Here is a 20067-nt window from a genome sequence, read left to right on the forward strand (position 1 = left end):
GAACCTTTTTGACAGCGACTAGAAGAAAATTCAAAACAGATGAAAAACTAATCAACCCACTTACATTCTTGACTACAACGTGGACAACTAAATGGAAAAAAAAAAAATTCCAAATCATAAAAAGACTCCTTCGTGAGCAAATATTATAAGCGGTCCTTTAAAAAACAGCCTTTGCTGCTTTGGGATGGTGCCATCATCAAAGACGCATGCTTTCCTGTTCGACATCACCTGCCGGCAGTTGAGGACCCCTTTGCCATCTGAAAAATCAGTAAGCTTTTGTTTATGTGGGTTGTAGCCATCAATATTTACTCTACCAGAAATTAAAGACTGAGAGATTTAAAAAATATTAATTAAAAAAAAAACAATAAACCAATGACATGCTAATGTAAGTAGCATATATATATATTTTTTTTTTTTTTCTTTTTTCCCCTAAAGAACTTACTTTCCTAAACAAAACAAAAAAATAGTGACGCGAGAGTGGCACCATTTTGCATTTTTGCAAATCTCTTCCATGTCTGGCTCAATGGAAAACACCTGGATTCTCACACGGGTGCTTCTGCATCCGATCTGTTCTAATTCCTCCCTTTGGTTGATGTATCTGAAAAAATATGACTTTACATAGATACGTAGTTAGAAAACAGGGGAGAATTTCAATAGCCTTTTTAAGAAATGGTGGATATTCTTAATGGATACCATCTCAAAACTTGACAAATAATGGTTTCTTCAAGGCTAGGTGCAGTGTGAAATCTGAGCCATAGCAATGCAAATTATTCATACTTGGTTACAATAAAATGTGCAAGTCTATCTTGCACTTCGAATGGTTTTTACTGGTGCGTGACTGTATAATGTATGCACTGGTCATTTAGAAAATAATAGTATACTAACATATGCAGATCTTCCAAGTGTTGACACATTTCATTATAACATATTTTAAAACCACATTTGTTTATATCACTGCCTAACTCATTTTAGTTGATGAGTCTTACAATATTGGGAAGCTGTCAGTCTCGCAGTGGCAAATACAAATTTTCCAAACTTCCGATTTTCACTTAAATGCTAGAATTTTATCATTGGCAAGAAATATTGTCAGTTCTTTCCTTGAAGTGACGGGCTCACTATGTTCATTTTTGATAAAATGTCTGCCAAGTGCTTAAGGGTTTGTCAACCTTTCTTTGAAGTGAAAAACAGTGCCCCAGTGAAAAAAGCAGCCAGTTCATCTCACAAGACAGTCACTTAAGTATTTTGGAAAGAACTAAAGTGCTTTAGGCAGACTTCCCATCTTGTCGCACATACTATTAAAAAGATGTAGATTCAAGAGTCGAGATTTAATAAAAGGAATAATCTTTACTGTTTCATCAAGGTCATTTTTAAATAAAGCTGATTTTTTTTCCCTTTTGAACAGCTAACGGTAAAGAGCACAGTAACTTCCACCGGCACAGCTTGGAGACACCGCCCTGCTTCGTGTCAAGGTGCCAGCAGCCTTACGTCCCACAGCTTTTGCACCATCAGTGCAAAGGTCTACGCAGTGGAAAAGACAAGGTCTTAGGATCACAATGAAAATAGTTTTGACCTTGTAGACTCCAAGAGAGGTTTTCTAGAACCTCCAGAGGTCCAGGGACCTCACTTCGAGAACCACCACTATGTGACACACACTCCAAAATTCCGGCTTGAAAGCTGCATATTAACAAAGATTAAGAAAGTAGAGACTCTAGTCTCTGGCCATGCCACCCTGAACGAGCCCAATCTTGTCTGATCTCAGAAGCTAAGCAGGGTCGGGCCTGGTTAGTACTTGGATGGGAGACCACCTAGAAAGATCAGGTGCTGTAGGCGTAAAAAATAAGGGATTGTAAACTGACAAGGTCCTTGCAATCTGTGAGGTCAACCAAGGGTTGCCTCGCCTGAAAAAAAAAAAGAAAGAAAGTAGAGATTCTATGACCTCATGGAAAATACTGTTACATTTGTAAGTGCATACTAGATAAAGACTCAACAATTAACTGTAAAATTGCTGAGGACTGCAAATAGATGTTTACAAGTAGCTGGTTACATCCTGTTGGGACCTTCCAAGCTCTCCCTCCCCCTCCCCCTAAAGCCTCCTCTTGATCTCTCATTGCCCCTTGAATTCAAACCAACCGAAAGTTTGTGCCAGGAGCTTTCAGCTATGAGAGGCTGATTGAGCCGAAAAGACGAATGAGAAAAATGTAATCGTATTGGTCGGTATACAACTGCTGCATTTCACAATATTTTCAGGTCTGGTTTGATGTACTATATTGTGATTAAGTTCCTTATACACTGAAGATTGAACCAGAATAATATGAACTATGGCATTTGCTTGGGTCATTATATCTTCAGCAGAGTCCCTAAACAGTCATGAAGTTCAATACAAACAAATTTTGCCTTCGGTGCCCGCAGTATAAATCCATCGGTCACCTGTTAAGGCTGGTCTCTCTAGCTCAGTATAAAATGATTATTCTTTATTATTCAGGAAGTCTTCTGAAATCTGATTTTTTTTAATTCGAATTATGCAAACAAGCTACACAGGAACTACAATCAGAAAAGCTTGTAAGTTACTTTGAGATAAGGAGACCCAAGTCAGCCACAAGGAAGTTTTTCTCCAAAGTGTAGGTCAACTTGGAACGTGATACTTCCTGTAATTGAAAAGTGTATTAAGCTGACACTAATTCAAAAATCCCTGGACTAAGCCAATCTAGTAAGAAACTGAGTTGCTAAAGTTACCTTTATGTAAATGGCTCAGACTCAGAAAAAGACTATCCTGGGGCCAACTGTCCTTCACAGCAAACCACTCCTGTCTGAGCAGGTTACTCACTCTCACTCCGTAACACAGCTTCTGGGGGTGCCATCTCCATCGCTGTTTCGGGATCCTCTTATTTGGACAAATCCACTTTCCTAAGGACTGGGGCTTTTGAGAAGCCGACCTTAAATGGCTCTATTTAAATAGAATCCCTTGGGATGACATTACTGGTATTAGCTTCCTCTTACCTTTGAGAGAAAACTGTCAGGAGGTATAGATTTACCCAGAGTAGATCTAACAAAACCTCCATTTAAAATGTTTTTAAAAAATCAATTTGGGTCTGAATATTAAAGTGGCTGTATGGACAGGAAAGAAAAAAAAAAAGTTTTATAAAACCTCATAAACGAAACGGTGTCATCGCAAACACCACCTGTAAATCCCAGTTCTCAAATTTTTAACAAAGACGTCAATTACTGTCCAAGGACAGATTAAGAATTTTTCTCATACGTTAAGTTGAAAGCAGAAATACCCACATATATATGTTCAACATAAAAGTGTCAAACCTTGAAGTGATGAAAAACCATTACCCTAAGTGACTTCATTGTCCACAGAAAGAATGAATCAAATGTGAAGGGAAGCTTTAGAGGGTTGATTTCGAGAGGCACAGATACCTTGTGGTAACAGCAGAAGTATATGCAGATTCTGTAAACTCATCTATTTCTCCACTGTTCCCACTATGGATTCTGTGAATTAGGGTCATGTGCTCCCTGGGTTGAAAATGCCTGCCAACGCAAGAGCCTGTGACATATTGACAAAACAGGGGCTCAACATCGCAGCGTCATCGTTAGACAGTCAGGTTAATAAAATGGATGTTAACTAGAAAGGGAAACAGGCAAAAAAAAAAAAAAAATGTTTTACGGCACTCAGAATCTCTTTCAAATGCAAGTCTACAACCTGCCGTAAAAACGGGTAATGATTTGGGCGTATCTTCTGTAACCAGCCATGACCTATGTCTGTCTGTTTCCGTTGTGAAAACGAAAATACTAAGGAATGAGTCTATGTCTGTGGTTCTTTCCAGCAATTTCCTTCTAAACACGAGCGGTAAGAACATAAACATACCCAAGATGAAAATACATGTGAGTTTTAAAAGACCCAAAACCTTAAAAAAAAAAATCCGACAGCATATGGATGAAGTTAGTGACATAAAGAATGTGGCCAGGCACATAGAATATGAGAAGCTGCATTTTCCCATTTTGATGACAATCGTTCTATTGTGTGAAAGGGCAGTAAGGAGGCCGACGCTGGACGTGCGACAGAGGACGCAGAGAGCAGGACACGCAGGACTGACGCGCGCAGCAGGGCTGCCCTCCACCGAACGCCATGCCATGTGACGCTGCATCCTAAAATGAACAGAGACAGGGAGAAAGAAAACCTGTCGAAAAAGCACCAGAATTTTGCCTACGCCGGAGTCCGTGCGGAGATCTGGAGGGGCCGTTGCGAGGCCATGTTCAGCTGCTCGCGGTAGCTTCTGCCCTAGTGCAATGTTCTAAGACCACCGTCAGTCACTTCGGTTCCGTCTCTGTTCCTCTGGACACGGTAAAAGCAACAAGCCAACATCTGCGACTGTCCCAAATATGCTGAGTCAAAGAGATTGCAAAGAATAAGATTTTCAAGGAAAAAAAAAAACATTTTAAAGAGCACTTACTTTATTTCATTAAAAAAAAAAAAAGGCCCACTAATTTTTCACGCGGTCTTAAAGATTACTGCTTCAGCTAGGCACTGTCATACATCTTGAGCAGAAGAGGAAAAGTATGAAGAATGACGAGGCCATAAGAACGAGGTTGGAAAGCTGGGTCTAATCTGTTAATTGTGGTGGGGATGGATCAACACTAATAAGAGAGAGAAACTAGGTACAGAAGTAAAATCTGGTTCTTTCCAAGGAAAAACGCTCTGTCTCACCGTGACAGAACTCAAGAGGGGCTAAGCCGAGTTGTGACTGCAAGATGAAGATCTTTAAAACGCAAACGTTCAGTGTCCTTAGTGTCTGGCTTCGACCTGGAAATGGAATCTTCTCGTTCGCTTCCGGGTTTCTCTGCATCAGCTTGGACAACGAAGGGCTGTCTCAATATGAACTGGTCTCTTCCCTGAGCTGGCACCATCAGCAGGTACAAGAGTTCCTCACCTTCCCCTCCTCCAGCTGTCCCACATTCCTGTAAACCCTGGAGAACTAACTTCACCTCTCAAACATCCCACCCTGTTCTCTGCGGGTGCTTCCCTCCCCCAGGAAACAAGTTCAAGACTAAGCCAAGGGCAGAAGGGAGAAAGGAGGAAACCACACTCTGAATACCAGGAGGAACTTTAAAGGCAATCCAAAGACTAAGGAAGAGCAAAATGTAGAAGCTAAATTGTTAAATGAAATGAAAACGCCAGATTTGTAAAGTCTTATGTCTAAACTATAAGTATTTCCAAGCACGTGTGTGCGTGGGGCGGGGGAGGGGGGGAATATTACAAAAATATCATAGGGAAAATAATTTTTAAGCCCTGCCCTCCTGACACAGTTAATACTAATGAAAAAGTTTTTCAAACACTTAGCAATGGATTCATTTATAATTTTAAGAAAGTTAAGCAAACACACAGGTGTTGTCTCTTTTTAAGACAAGGGGTCTCAACTCTCAACCCCACTGCCACAGTTGGGCATCTGACCCAAAGGACCCACATGAGAGATGAGTCCGGACCAATAAGAAACTCTCTGGGAACAGGTGCCGGAGCTAAGAAGTGAAAATCGTCCCTTCACACTCCAGGTTCAAGGGGCAGTAAGTTAGAGAAAACGCACCAGTCTGCAGAGATGAAGAATAAAGCGGAGATGAAAGACATTACCATGGGCATTCAAAATGGCTGTACCCGCGAGCTTTCTTTGTGAGACCGGCCTGTTCTTCCAATCCCTGGTTTTGTAAGATATCCCTTGGGACAGAACCTCCTGGCTAAGAATCCAGCCACAACCCTCCACCACCCTGCTATTATTACAGGATCACTTTTCCTGTCTCCCTGCAGCTAGGACAAGGGCATTTGGCATCACCCCGGCTAACCAGATGCATGGGATATCTAAGGGTGGCTCCTGAAAACAGTTATCCTCCTCGTCTTTACTTGACATGGTGATGGCTGCCCGGGACTCTCGGAATGGCAGAAACACACGAAGGAAAACTGCCTGGCTCTGGAATGAAGTTACTGAACTCAACAGCAATCCTGGAACCTCGCTGCCTCTGGCCGCCTCAAAATGTCAGATACCTGTGTCCTCTTCATCTAAGACACTTCCCTTTGGGTCTTTTGTTACTTTCAGTCTAACTCATACATCCCACCTCTCTCCAATGAGTTGCCGTCATGCAATCATTTCTTACTGAGCGCTGCCCATGAGCCGAGCTCTGCGTGAGGCTCTGATGTCACAGTAGAGAACAGGAGAGTTCTAACGGGGGTTCAAATAAAAGGGCGGTGGGAGCATAGACATATGACATCCAATTTCGATGTGGAGCTCGGGAAAGCCTCTCAGAGGGTGGGAGGTTCAAGCTGAAACAAGAAAGGTCACTAATGGTCAGCGGGCAAATCGGGGAGAGAAGGTGGGGGGCGGGGGGCATTCCAGGCAGAAGGAAAAGCAAGTGCAGGGGCTCAAGGAAGGAAAAAACACAGCCGGTGAAAGGGAATGAAAGAAACCCCTTGAACCTGGAGTGTGAAGGGAAGGAGAAAGAGGGGGAGACGGGCAGAGGCCCAATGAGTTGGGGCCTTGGAGACCATAGCAGGATTTCAGAAGACTGGTGATTTCAGAGCTGGTGGCGTCTGCCACCTAAAACAATCCCTCTTTTTCTCTGAGACTTCTTTGGGGCTCCTTTGTTTGTGCAATGAGTGTAAGCTATGGACTTGGAGGCTGGACACCTGGGTTCAAAATCGGAATCTAATAGTTATAAGACATGTTACTTTGGGCTAGATGAGACCATGGCAGGATTTCATAAGACTGGTGATTTCAGAGCTGGTGGTGTCTGCCACCTAAAACAATCCCTCTTTTTCTCTGAGACTTCTTTGTGGCTCTTTTGTTTGTGCAATGAGTGTAAGCTATGGACTTGGAGGCTGGACACCTGGGTTCAAAATCGGAATCTAATAGTTATAAGACATGTTACTTTGGGCTAGATTCGGTTTCCTCATCTGTAAAATGTAGTCTCTCCCTACCTGATACAGGTTCTTTAACTAATCAAGCAACACAAAGAAAAGAAAAGCAGACAGCATAATGTACATAAAAATAAAAATGTACAGTTTGTTATTTGCCCTGTTAATATTGTGAAATGTAATTTATTTCAGTTCTACATTCCAAAAACAGTTGATGTCTTGGAACTGACGTTCTCAGAAAAGGAATTAAAACGAGAGACTAGCCTTTACGGGAAGGAATATTCGGAGACAGAGACCGACTATTCAAATAAATTCAGATAAATGGTAGAAGAGCCATTATGACCATCTCAATGCAGATCCACAGTCTCTAATTTGCAAATCCTAAATCAAAAATTCCTAAAAACCTATTGTAAATAGACTCAGGTAAGGCGACAACCTCACCCGATTCTATAATCTCTATTTAATAAAATAGGTAAGACCATCGTGGAGAAGATGGTAAAACTTAATTAAAAAACCCTGAAGGAAATCAGAGTAAAATTGAGAGATATAAGCCATGTTCGTGGGTTGGAAGGCTACATACTGTTAAGTACAGTGTATCAGTTCTCCCCCAAATTATCGATGGCATCGAAGCAGTTCCAATTAAAATACCAGCAGGTTTTTTTGGAAGACATAATTCAAAGATTTAAATCGAGTGGCAATCAATAGCGAAAATACTCTTGAAGAAGAGGAAGACAGGGGTACTAGCCACACTGGACACTGACTCGTGATAAAGTTAACTAAGAGGTTGTGTAGCATTAGCCAGGGACAGAAACATAAATAAATGCAAAGAGCAGAAAGGCCAGGAACAGGCTCTGAAAAAAACAGACGCTTGGTCTAGAAATGAGCCAGCCGTGTGGAAAATACATCGACTCTTACAGTAAGGATGTGAGCCCTGGAGGCAGGTGGACTGGCTCTTTGACATACTAGCTGTGTCACATGGAACAAGTTTCTTAACCTGTGTTTTTGTTTCTCATCTAAAAGATGGGGATAAAAGCAGGATCTATTCCTAGGGTTACTATAAGGAATCGATAAGTTATCTTATGCTTAGAATACTGCTTGGGATCTAGTAAACCCTTGGTAAGTGCTAATTCGATGAGGACCATCACAATCATCGCCATCACAGGCCAATGGGTGAAGAACACACAGGACGTGCTGGGATAATTGTATGTCACTGGATAAAATGAACTCAAACCTCTATTTCTTACACTATACATAAACTAATTCGAAGAAGGTTAAAGACCTAAATGCAAAAAGCAAGGCTATAAAACCGTCAGGAGACAACATAGCAGAATATCGTTCTGCTCTTGAGATAGGAAAGAATTTTTAAAGACACAAAACGGCATGCACCATAAAGAAAAAAAGTGATAGACTTGACTATATAAAAACTCTGTTTATGAAAAGATACCATAAAGCAAGTAAAATGATAAAGGATAAATTGGAAGAAGGTATTGGTAACATATGATCAACAAAGGATTAGTATCTAGAAAAGAGAAAGAATTCTTTTAAATCAATGTTCTCTTTCTTTGTTTTTACTAGAGGTATACGATGACATCATATTACTTTCAGGTGTACAACATAATACAATATTTGTATATATTACAAAATGATCACAATAAGTCTAATTAACATCCATCACCATACATAGTTACACACAGAAAAAATGTTTTCTTGTGATGAGGACTAAATCAATTTTTTAAGGCAGCGAAAAAATCCTAACAGGAATAGGGGCAAAAATAATAAGAATTTAAACATGAAATTATATTTAGCCTTATTAGGAATCGGGGAAGTGTATAGTAAAAATACAATGAGATACCATCTCGCACCCACCAGCCTGGTAAATTTAAGGTGGGAAAACAGCAGATAGTAGCAAGCATGTGTTGAGATGGAATCATTCATACACAGCTGGGGCCATGAATGAGGACACGCGTTGGTTTTGCCCAGTAATGGTGAGCTGTGTCCCTGAGCAACCCAGCAATTCTTCCACTCAATAGACATCTTAAGGTCATGGGCGCAGACTGTAAACTCCTGCTCATGCGCACAAACGGACGTGCGCAGGAATGTCCACAGCCGCGAAATACCGGAAACAACCCAACTGCCCATCTGATTCTATTTACATAGCCCAGAATCAGGCAAAACGGAACAATGGTTTATTTACTGATATCTTCATAAGTGATGGAAAACTACAAAGAAACACCGAAAAAAAATTTTTTATACAAAATTCTGGATAATACTCAATTAGGGTGGGGGAGTTGCGGGGGTCGTGATCAGAAAGGGGCCATCGGGAGCGTCTAGAGCAAAGGAATGTTCTGTTTCTTTCCCTGGGTGGAAGGTAGATGGGTGTTCCTTTTACTAATGTTTTTTGTACACATCAGACTATATAGAGACAATTTTAAATATGCTTTTGTAATATCCCATAATTAATATTTGTTAGTTTACATTTGGGTTCATGGAAAAACCTTCAGTATAAGAGAAACTAAAGGGTGCTTGAGCCTCTGCCAACTGGAGGTCAAAAATGAAGATAAAACATTTTATGAAATAAAAGATGTCAATATAAAAATCTATGACATAAATATTTGAACTATTACTTTTTCCTTGATTGATGTCCTTCCTGTTTTGTTCCCATTAAAAATAAAAAACGTTCCTCGATATGGAACAAGTATGAATTGATTATTGATTGCAAAAAAGACTTCACACTTGGGGAGGAAAAAACTTTAAAAAAACTCCAGGACTATTATTGTCTAACAGCTGAAAGTATTTTTCACATAATATCGCAGGACTATAATAGATAATTTCACCCCCGGATAAAATGTTTACGAAGGTTAAGAAAACACAAATATTACACTAAGCAACATATGTTGCGTTTTTACTCAAAGCCTAAATGACATGCATCCATTCATTCAACCGTCGGTATTTTAGTGAGCACCTACTATGTGCCAAACACGATGCTAGGAACTGAGGACACAGCAGTGGACAGGGGACATCGATTCTCTAGTCTCATGGAGCTTACATATTAGATCATTACTATACGAAAATAAAAAGAAATTTCAGAAAGATTAGTTTACAGTCCCATGAAAACTACTAGGTTTCTGAATAGGGGCATCCTGAAGCCCATCGATATCTACTAGGAGGGGTGACAGTAAAAATATTTAATGACCAGTTACCAACAGACTCTGTGTCCAGTCAGAACAGCACAGCTGTGCTGAAGCTGCCTGGCTGAAATCCGGCCTTGCCTGCTGAATATTATCACGAAAGACAAGAAAAAAAAGAAAGGGAGGGGAGGGGAGGGAAGGACAGGAAAGGAGGAAGGAAGGAAAGAAACAAAGAAACAAAGAAAGAAACAAAGAAAATACGAAGAAGAAAGTTTTGCTTATTTGCTAAGCAAACTGCTGTCTCATGCATTTCTTTGATTATTTGTGAAATTACCCTTTTTATACATGTTTATTCATTACCTTTGGAATTTCTTCTCACCATTATCCTCTTTTTTACATATATTCATTTGTCTATTATAAACCTTGTACTTTCTTACAGTTTTGCATAAGCTGCTCGTATATTAAGGTTTAACTGTCACATTTGGTATAAGCATTTTGCCTAGTTCGATTTAAAATTTTACACGCATATTTTGACATGCAGATAAATAATGTCTGGTTATCTCGGTGGGCTAGAACTATGAAGGTTTTTCGCACTATTTTACAGTTTACGTTTCTGCATGCTCCAAATTTTCCTCAGAAAGCACTGTTTGTGATTCTCAATACAGTATAATACTAATTTAATTTATGAGTTATTATTTTAAGGATACCTAAGAAAATATCTATTCTGCAAGTAACATATCTTCACCTTATTGTGTTAGCATTTCCTTCTAGGCAGTAATTCATCATACGATTGCATAAATATTGCCATTTCATTCAAGTTTAATGGTTTTACTAAAAGTAAAGACGTCTCCACTGACGTGTAACGTTACACAGAAGTCCAGGATTCGTTTTCAACCATCTTTTCCCCTGAATTTCTAAATCTACTGCCAAGTACCGCTACCTTGATACTAATCTCTTTACCAAAGCTGCCCTGGACACTCTTACTTTTCCTAATACTAGTTATCTCTTTGGCTCAGCCTGGCCTCGTCTGTGTCTGACTCACGACATGCTGCACCATCGGCCAAGACGAAAATGGCACATACCACCTGGGTGCCTTTCGTGCCCTTCGATAAAGAGTTGCTGAATGAATGAGTCAATGGAAGTTGCTACACCTTCCCTGTAATTCTACTGCTATTTAATCCCTTCTGGCCCATGATTGGAGTTCAGTGCATACACAGAGTTTATCATCCTGGATTTCAGGACGACGTGTGCCAGCCTCTCTGCAACGCGCTGGGCTGCAACCGTGTACGGAAAGGTACCCCGCTCTCATGGAGCTATTGACAATGTTGTATACGAAGAACATGCAATAACATAAGATTTTACATATGGGAGATGATCATTTTTGTAACCTCCAATCATACCATTAGAAAGCCTCAAGTCCCTGAGATCGGGTGTAAAAAAAAAAAAAAAAAGCTAAAGAAAAATTCTAGTACATGACTGCCTTCCCTAAGCTGTCGCCAAAGAATGTGAGACGGCTGAGTGTTTAGACACCTCTAATCCCAGCACAAGTGTTTTCTTTTCATTAATTATACACGGGTAGTCAGTTCTCCTAGTAACAAGAAGCTATCCGAGTTTTAAAAATAAACATGAATAGATATTTCCCAAAAAACCTACCATGTTTGGCTCTATTTTTGAGTGTCGTAATTATTTCCAGCTTCATCTGATTTCAATGTTTTGAGCACCTGTTTCTGTGTTACAAATTTCTCGTGGGTGAATGCCGATATACCCAACACACTAATACCGTGCTTTAAAAACCAGCCGAGTCTACGGCCATGCCACCCTGAACACACCCGATCTCATCTGATCTCAGAAGCTAAGCAGCGTCAGGCCTGGTTAGTACTTGGATGGGAGACCACCTAGGAAGAAGACCAGGTGCTGTAGGCCTAAAAAATAAAAAATAAATAAAAAGAAATGATAAAAACAAGCCGAATGTGTAAACTATAAACACACAGCACTGCCGGTCATGCTAAGTATTTTAAGGCGGAGCAGGGGAGGTGTGTAAATTCTGCAACACGAGGCACTAGTCTGGGTGCTTCGCCTGACTGGCCGTGTATAGTCACTTCTGTGTTACTTCATGTATAAGTGAAAATAATAATAGCACCTCACTTAAGGCCACTGAGCTGTACACTTAAAAATGGTTAAAATGGCCAATTTTATAGTATGTCCATTTGGCCATAATAAAAAAAGTTTATAGAAAAAGAAGAAGAATATTAGAAGTCAGAAAAATCATACTAGACCAGACTATTTAGGGCCAGGCTGGCTATTGAAAAGAATTTCAGAGTGATTTGGGAAGCCATTGAAATACTCCGAGAACAGTGAAATTGTACTGATATTGTTTACTGACTCTCAATATCCCTTTCACCCTAGGCTTGGAAGCCTTTTGAAAAACGACATTTCTCAGATGCTCCTGTAACTTTGGGATCTGTTTTATGAGCGAGACAGACTCTCGTGAGATCTGGAACGCAAAAATGAAGCAGCGAGAAAAAATAGTACCAACCTACTAGAGCCGCTGGGACATAAAATGAGTTAATAGAGTGCAAAGTACTTAAAACTGCTACCGTGCAAGAAGCTAAGTAATAGCTACTGACAAATTAAACATCGTAGCAATAGCATCGCACGGGTCAAATGGTTAACATCCGCACCCTAAAAGACTAGGTAGGTAAAACCGTCTTCCACACTAAGTTCCATTCTCGCTTTCTGCACATCCGTTAGTCGTGGTGTGAGCTGGGAAGGAAGCCCACACCGCTGGTGGTTACCACCAGGGCAAAAAGCCTAGTGTTCCAGGGACTTGGGACAGGCCACAGGAAACCCTTATCCATCAGGAAGTGTCCAGACTTCAGGGGTTCTTCAAAGCATTATGCAAAGGCAAGGGTGTTACTGGATTGAGAGCTGCTGACAATCAAGATAAACCACATAGTCAAGGTAACTGCCCCAGTATTTTTTTGGCAGGACTGTTAATTTTTTTTTCTTTTCTTTCTTTTCTTTTTTTTTTTTAGGCGAGGCAACCCTTGGGTGACCTCACAGATTGCAAGGAACTTGTCAGCTTACATTCCTTTATTTTTTATTTTTTATGCCTTCAGCACCTGGTCTTCCCAGGGGGTCTCCCATCCAAGTACTAACCAGGCCTGACTCTGCTTAGCTTCCGAGGAGGTGTTACTGTTTTAACACCAACATCTCTTATTTTGTTATCAGTGTAAATAGAGATTGTTTTCTCCTTCACCCCCTTTTTTTTTCAATCCCAAATACAGATTTGGTAAGATTCGTTTGAAACAGACCTCATCTATCCTGAGCCCTCCATCTCTTGAGTATTGAGGTCACGGATAATCACAATAGTGGCTCCCATGGCTAGCGACAGGCACTTTTTTCACTTAATCCTCACAACCATCCTATGCGGCCAACACTGCTAATATCACCTTACTTGAGATGGGTAGAATGAGGCACAGAAAGGTCAAGAGACTTGCCCAAAGTCCATAGGGCTCATTTTGCGTTATCTGTATGTCGTACACTCTCTAGGGTTTGCCAAATGGATCATGTCACGTCTCTCCCACGACAGCGTCGCACAGAATCATTTCACTGCCCTGAGAATCCTCTGTGCTCCGACTATGCACGCCCCCTTCCCTCCTCACCCCTGACCATCACTGTCCGCACGTTTGCCTTTTCCAGAATGTCATATAGTTGGAATCAGACGATATGCATTTAAAGCCCCCCCTTGTCTTTTTGTGACTTGATGGCTCACTTCTCTTTACTGCTGAATACTATTCCACTGTCTGGAAGGACCACAGTTTGTGCATCCCATCACCTACCGAAGGGCATCTTGCTTGTTTCTGAGTTTTGGCAATTATGCATAAAGTTGCCATGGACATCCGTATGCAGGCCTGCACTGATACTTTACCTTCAAAATAAGATTTTAAAAAACTCCTGGGCTGGTTCTCTTTATTTAAAAAAGCAACACTGACAACCAAACAATTACAGTGCTATCCGCAAAAGCACACTGACCTCACAGAAAAGCCCGGATTTCCTCGAATAAAGAAAACGTTCTCTTGGATGGTATTCTCAGCACCGTCAAGCATTTATAAGAAATGCTAATGAGTAAAAAGGACATGGAGACTTTAAGAATTATGAATAATTTAATGTGTGGTCAATTGCAGGCATGCTGTGTAATTTTTTTTTTTTTTTCAGGCAGTATTTGTAAAGACAGCATAAACCAGCAAGACGATAGTCACCCGTCCAGGGAAGCCTGCTGGAATCCTCAGCATTTCTCTGGCATCTCAACATGTAGGCTCATACCATGTATGTGTCTTTCCTGTGTGATCAGAGTATAAACCCACATTTGTCTGTGTAGCGATTGGATTAGAAGCTCTCTGAGAGCAGACACTCTATGTTTGTCCTCACCCCTGTAATTCCCAGGACAGAACGAATATCTTGTTCAAAGTACTGTCTTAATAATACCTGAAGAGCCAGTATTAGCGAGGAATTTCTTAAACTTGAAAACATATTTCTATTTTGGAGAAAATTCAAATGACATCGTATACATGGCCAATTAAAAATGATTGCAGAAAGACGAGAGAAAAGAATTGCTAAGGTCCACTGCGATTTTCTCTCTGGATTATAGCATATAGAGAATACCTGGATTATTTTCAACACAGCCATACGGTTACTTATTTACTAAAAAGTTAGAATATATGGTTAAATAAGATATCACACACACACACACACACACACATAGAATATTATTCAGCCGTGAGAAAGAAAGAAATCCCACCATTTGTGACAACATGGATGGACCCTGAGGGCATTATGCTACGTGAAATGAGTCAGACAGAGAAAGACAAATACTGTGTGACCTCACTTCTCTGTGGAATTTGAAATAAAGCCAAGCTCAGAGAAATAGAGAGTAGAATGGTGGTTACCAGGGACCTGGAGGTAGGGGGTGGGGGATAGGATGGGGAGACGGTGGTCAAAGATACTTCCAGTTAGAAGACGAAGAAGTTCTAGGAATCCAATGTATAGCATGATGCTTATAGTTAATAATATATTATATACTTGAATGTTGCCAAGAGAGATCTTAAATGTTCTTGAACACAGAAAGGAAATGGTAATTACATGACATGATGAAGGGGTTAGCTAGCACTATGGGTGGCAAGGATTTTTCCATATATAAGTGTATCAAATTAACACGTTGCATACCTTAAACTTATACAATGTTACATGTCAATTTTATCTCAAAGCTGTGGGAGGCAGTGGGGATAAAATGTAGCTAAACTGTATTAGAGTTTCGACAAACCCTGAAAATTCTGCCTCTGAAAACGTGAAGAGAGGACTTAATTTCACACAAAAATCATCTTTTACTAGCTAGAAATAAATAGTAAAATAATACATCAAAAAAAAAAATCCAATTGTTATATTTTTTTTCCCTAGACAAAAGCCAACATAAATCAGCCAAATGGATTTTTTTTGGATTAGACTGACGACCAGATTGCATTGGTTTCATAAAAAGTCTTTGTGGATTCAATAGGGATTTCGGATGAAAGATACAGCCACGGAGCGATTTAAGAAAATATTTCAGAATTTCAATTTTGTAATTTGCTCTGATGTTTACAAAAATCAGTGAGCAAAGATCCAAAACAGATTATCACGACTGCTCCATCTGGAGTCCAAATCTGCCAGACAAATTCAAATTTGGCAATAATTAACCGGAAAGAAATAAACGATGCCACCCCAGCTTGTTTTGTTGTGTTTGTTTTTCAAGTGGTCCAATGCACAAAATGTTGATTTTATCGAATATAAACACCCTGGACTATTTTCACAGGACTCCCTGAGATTAATGACAGAACAAAAAAGCCTACATAACTTGAAAGTAACCACTACTGTAAGTCTCCTTTATAGCTTGTTCTGCCTTCTATGTTTTAATCACATTTCTCAGTGAACGTTAAGAGGGAAATTCGCATCAGCCGTCAAAACCCTGGCATAGACGGCACCAGTGACTCTACCTAGAGGACAACGTGACGTTCGTTCATTTTCACATCAGCAACATCCATCCACACTGACTCTCTCATTTCATCAGGTTCTTTTAGAATTTCTCTCTGACTTTTCTTCTGTTACGCCTTGGTTTCTTCCTTTTTTTGTTTACTAAGTGTTGTCTATTTGAGACCCATGGCACCACGATGACTTCTAAACTACTGTTCTGTACCATTTAAACCACCTCGCATCAACATAAAATCAACAGGTACTCAGAATTTAGTAACACCACCAAAAGTTACCCATGGGAACAGAGAATTTGATGTGCTTTTGCCAGCTCAGCAGAGATACAGTCCAGTTCGATCGAACCTTATGTTTCTTGTCCTCTGCTCTGAATGCTGCAACAGATTCCGGGGAGGCTGGCGCTCCAGAACTTTGAAAAGCTGCCATCTTCACAAGTGGCACAAGCTTTCAGCCCTCTGTCCCCAATGCAGGAGCAACGGAGAATATAAAATGCTGCGGGCGCCTGCAGATCTTGGGTGTCGGTGCACAGCCTTATTTAGTCCTAACATCTTCCATTAATGAGATCATTAAAATCACTATTAAACAGATACCCATAGATTTCCATCTCTGTTTAAAGACCGACTTCTCCAAAACAGTGTCAAATTGCTGACCATTTTTTCCAAAGCACTTCTGAGATACGATAACATAAAACTGGTCATTCAGAACAGACGGGCTTTTTAGGTAATGAAAAATTATGACGGCAACTTCTAGAAATCTCACACCTATTAAACTTAAGAACAGCTGTCAAGTCTTTTCATATTTCATTCCCCCCGGCACCCAGCTCAGTGCCTTGCACAATCCATGTTTGTGGAAGTACTAACGCAAATAGTGTTTATAGTCAGGCTAACTACAGTGGCTTTAAAAAAGAACCAGATAGTTATTTTCAGGCTCACGCTATAATTACAGTTAAAGGTGTAAAAAAGTCAACTTTGACCAGTCACAGTAGAGAACTCCACTGACTTCTACTTCAGCTCTTGTCTCCCACGTGCTTGGAGAAAACAATTAGCCAACTTGACCGAAAGTCGCTACATACTGGTTTTAGGAGTTAGCATACCGACGGACTTGCTAGAAAATTAATTTACAAAGAGAACGATTCCCAATGAATCCTTTGAGTCTGGTTCAACGTCATAGGTGTACTTTTAAATAGCGCCTAGTAAACCCGCACACCTGTTTGGCAATAAGAGTATTTAAACGACCGTGAAGGAAACTTCAAACGTGACATGACAACCCTTTAATTACTTGGGAGACATTGTATAAAACCCTTCTGAAGAGTGATCAATCAATTATTTCATACAGCATTTACCATGGCTTTTAAATTTCCAGAGACCAAGGAGCTTCCCAGATTAGCCCTTGGCCATCCTAGCGATACCTAGGATGCCCAGCATCGATCTGTTTAACTTTTTTCTTTTAAATTGAGGTGACATTCACATAACATCAAACTGACCACTTTAAAGAGAATAACTCAGTGGCGTTTAGTACATTCACGATGTTTTACAATCACCCCATCTATCTAGTTCCAAAATACTTTCATCGCCCTAAAGTAAAAACCTACCCCCGCTAAACAGGTCGTCCCTAACCCACCCTCCCCCAGAGCCTGACAAACACACCAACCGGTGTCCGTCTCCATGGATTTGCTCTTTCTGGATATTTTACATAAACGGAACTACATAACATGGGACCTTTTGGGTCTGGCTTTTCGTCACTAGGCTTAATGTTTCTGAGGTTCATCCCAGCTGCAGCGTGTGTCAGTACTTCATTCCTTTTTATAGCTGAATAATATTCCATTGTGTGGGGTGGACCACGTTTTGTCCATCCATTCATCGGGCAACGGACGTGTGGGTCGTTTCCACCTTCGGGCCATTGTGACTAGTGCTGCTGTGAACATTCCCACGGAAATATCGATTTGAACACCTCCTTCAGTTCTTTCGAGTGTATACTCAGGAGTGGAATTACTGAATCATATGGCAATTCTATGCTTAATTTTTTGAGACACTGTCAAACGGTCTTCTGCAACGGCCGGACCATTTTACATTTCCACCAGCAAATACAAGAGTTCCACTTGTTATTTTCCACTTTTTTTTTTTATTATAGTCAACCTAGTGGGTGTGAAGCAGTACCTTACTGTGGTTTTGACTTGCATTTCCCAAATGACTAATGATATTCAGCATCTTTTCTTGTGTTTGTTGGCCGTTTATGGAAAATCAATCTCTTTTTATTCCTCACTTCCACAATAAAAAAAAATTAATAATAATTTTAATCTTCACTATCATTTTCTTTAAAACCGACTCCTCTCTTCACCTTTGAAATCTATGTTCAGAAGTCCCCGAAATTAGATTAAGAGCCTGAATTGGTGTGGTGTCAGAGGGCAAACGTCAAGGCTGGTTCCAGTTTGGTGACTGTCTGGTTTATTGAGCACCTACTATGTGCGAGGTACTATTCTGGGTGCTGGCAAGACAGCATTGAACAAACAAAAAAAACTTGTTCTCATGGAGTTTACTTCCCACAGAAAGTTTAATAAATAATATTTCTCATCTATTAACCTGAAAAATGGACATAGTAAAAATGGGTAACTTGTAGTTTTCACAGAAATACTTTAAAATAAAAAACCCTTAAATAGGCATTGTAGGGCTCTCGTGTACAGATATTAAATAACATTGAAAAACGATTTTACTTTTACTGTTAAAAGTCCCACTTAATATACCAATCGGGCATATTTTACCCAATTACAACTAGGAAATGCAGAAGTTTACTATGCGTTTACAAAGCTTTGAGTCCAAAAGTACAAAACAACACACTATGTTTGAACATCTTCAAGAATAAAAACGTCAAATAGTAGCGCTCATTTTCATACCAAGAATAAACTGAATTTGTAGAAATATAGCTGCTATTGTAGATCCAGTTACATGGGATAGTTATAAACCATTGTTTGTAAAAGAAACATTTTATCTAAATCTGATTGTTGTCTAACAAAACATTCTTGGAGATTGTTTCCTAAGTTGGAAACAAAACATTCTTGGAGATTGTTTCCTACTCTTTCCTAAGTTATTCCTATACCAGTACCTTAGATAAAGTCATTTGGCCTTAGATGTTTAACATACTTATTTACTTAAGCACATTCATATCCTGCATCACCACCTGATAGAAAACGAGTAGAGGACATAAATAGTTTACAGAAAAGAAAACGGTTCTTAAATTTTGAAAGGACAAATGAAAATTAAAACTACGCCGAAATGCCACTTTTCACCTGACTGGCCGACGGCAAAACGTTTGACTACACACCGCTGGAGAGAATGCAGGACCACAAGACAAACTCAGATATGCGGCTGGTGACGGCATGGCTGTGAGACCTGCTTTGCGGGGTGGTTTGGCCATCGCTGTCCAGGCTCTCGGTATTGATCCTCCAACTACACTGACGCATGTGTAAAATAATATATATGAGACTATTTGTCTGCACATTTTTAACGGGCAAATATATTGAAAACAATCTAAATGGCTATAACAAATTTCAATATACCTGCAAAATAGAATTTTATGTAACTATTAAGAATTAATAGGTTAAGAATGAGGACGCTAAGGGGAAAAAAACCCAAGATATTATAAGTGATCAAAGTAAGGTACCAAAAAGTGTGCATATAACGCTAATATTTGTATGGGGGTGGGGGGGCATTTATTTGTAAATGTTTGATAGCTCTCTGGAAGAATCCACAAGAAACCAGTAACCATGCTTGCCTCCAGGGAGAAAAACGAGGGGTGGCTGGGCGCACATGTAGCCTATTCAAAAATACATAAACGAATAAGAAATAAATCGTGCTTTGAAATCATGACTTACCCCCCATTTGGCTTCGTTAACAGAGTTCTCTTCCATCACGGCTGGACTCTGCGTTCGTTTACGTGTGTAACTGCACGAAGGAGATGACGGAACGATACGTACACACGAGTAAGGCTGACAGGAGGAGGGGAAGGGTCACAAAGCCACCT

General features: G+C 40.1%; 1 protein-coding gene and 2 pseudogenes across 12 annotated transcripts in view; 2 read left to right on the plus strand and 1 right to left on the minus strand.

The window, feature by feature from the left end:
- FNBP1 (formin binding protein 1) overlaps positions 1-20067 on the minus strand; it is a 111295-nt gene that overhangs the window by 76386 nt on the left and 14842 nt on the right. The window lies entirely within an intron of this gene.
- Positions 1712-1830, plus strand: LOC112484818 (annotated as a pseudogene).
- Positions 11831-11952, plus strand: LOC112484870 (annotated as a pseudogene).

This window comes from Pteropus alecto, unplaced genomic scaffold (genome assembly GCF_000325575.1).
Source record: "Pteropus alecto unplaced genomic scaffold, ASM32557v1 scaffold67, whole genome shotgun sequence".
NCBI classification, from domain to species: domain Eukaryota; kingdom Metazoa; phylum Chordata; class Mammalia; order Chiroptera; family Pteropodidae; genus Pteropus; species Pteropus alecto.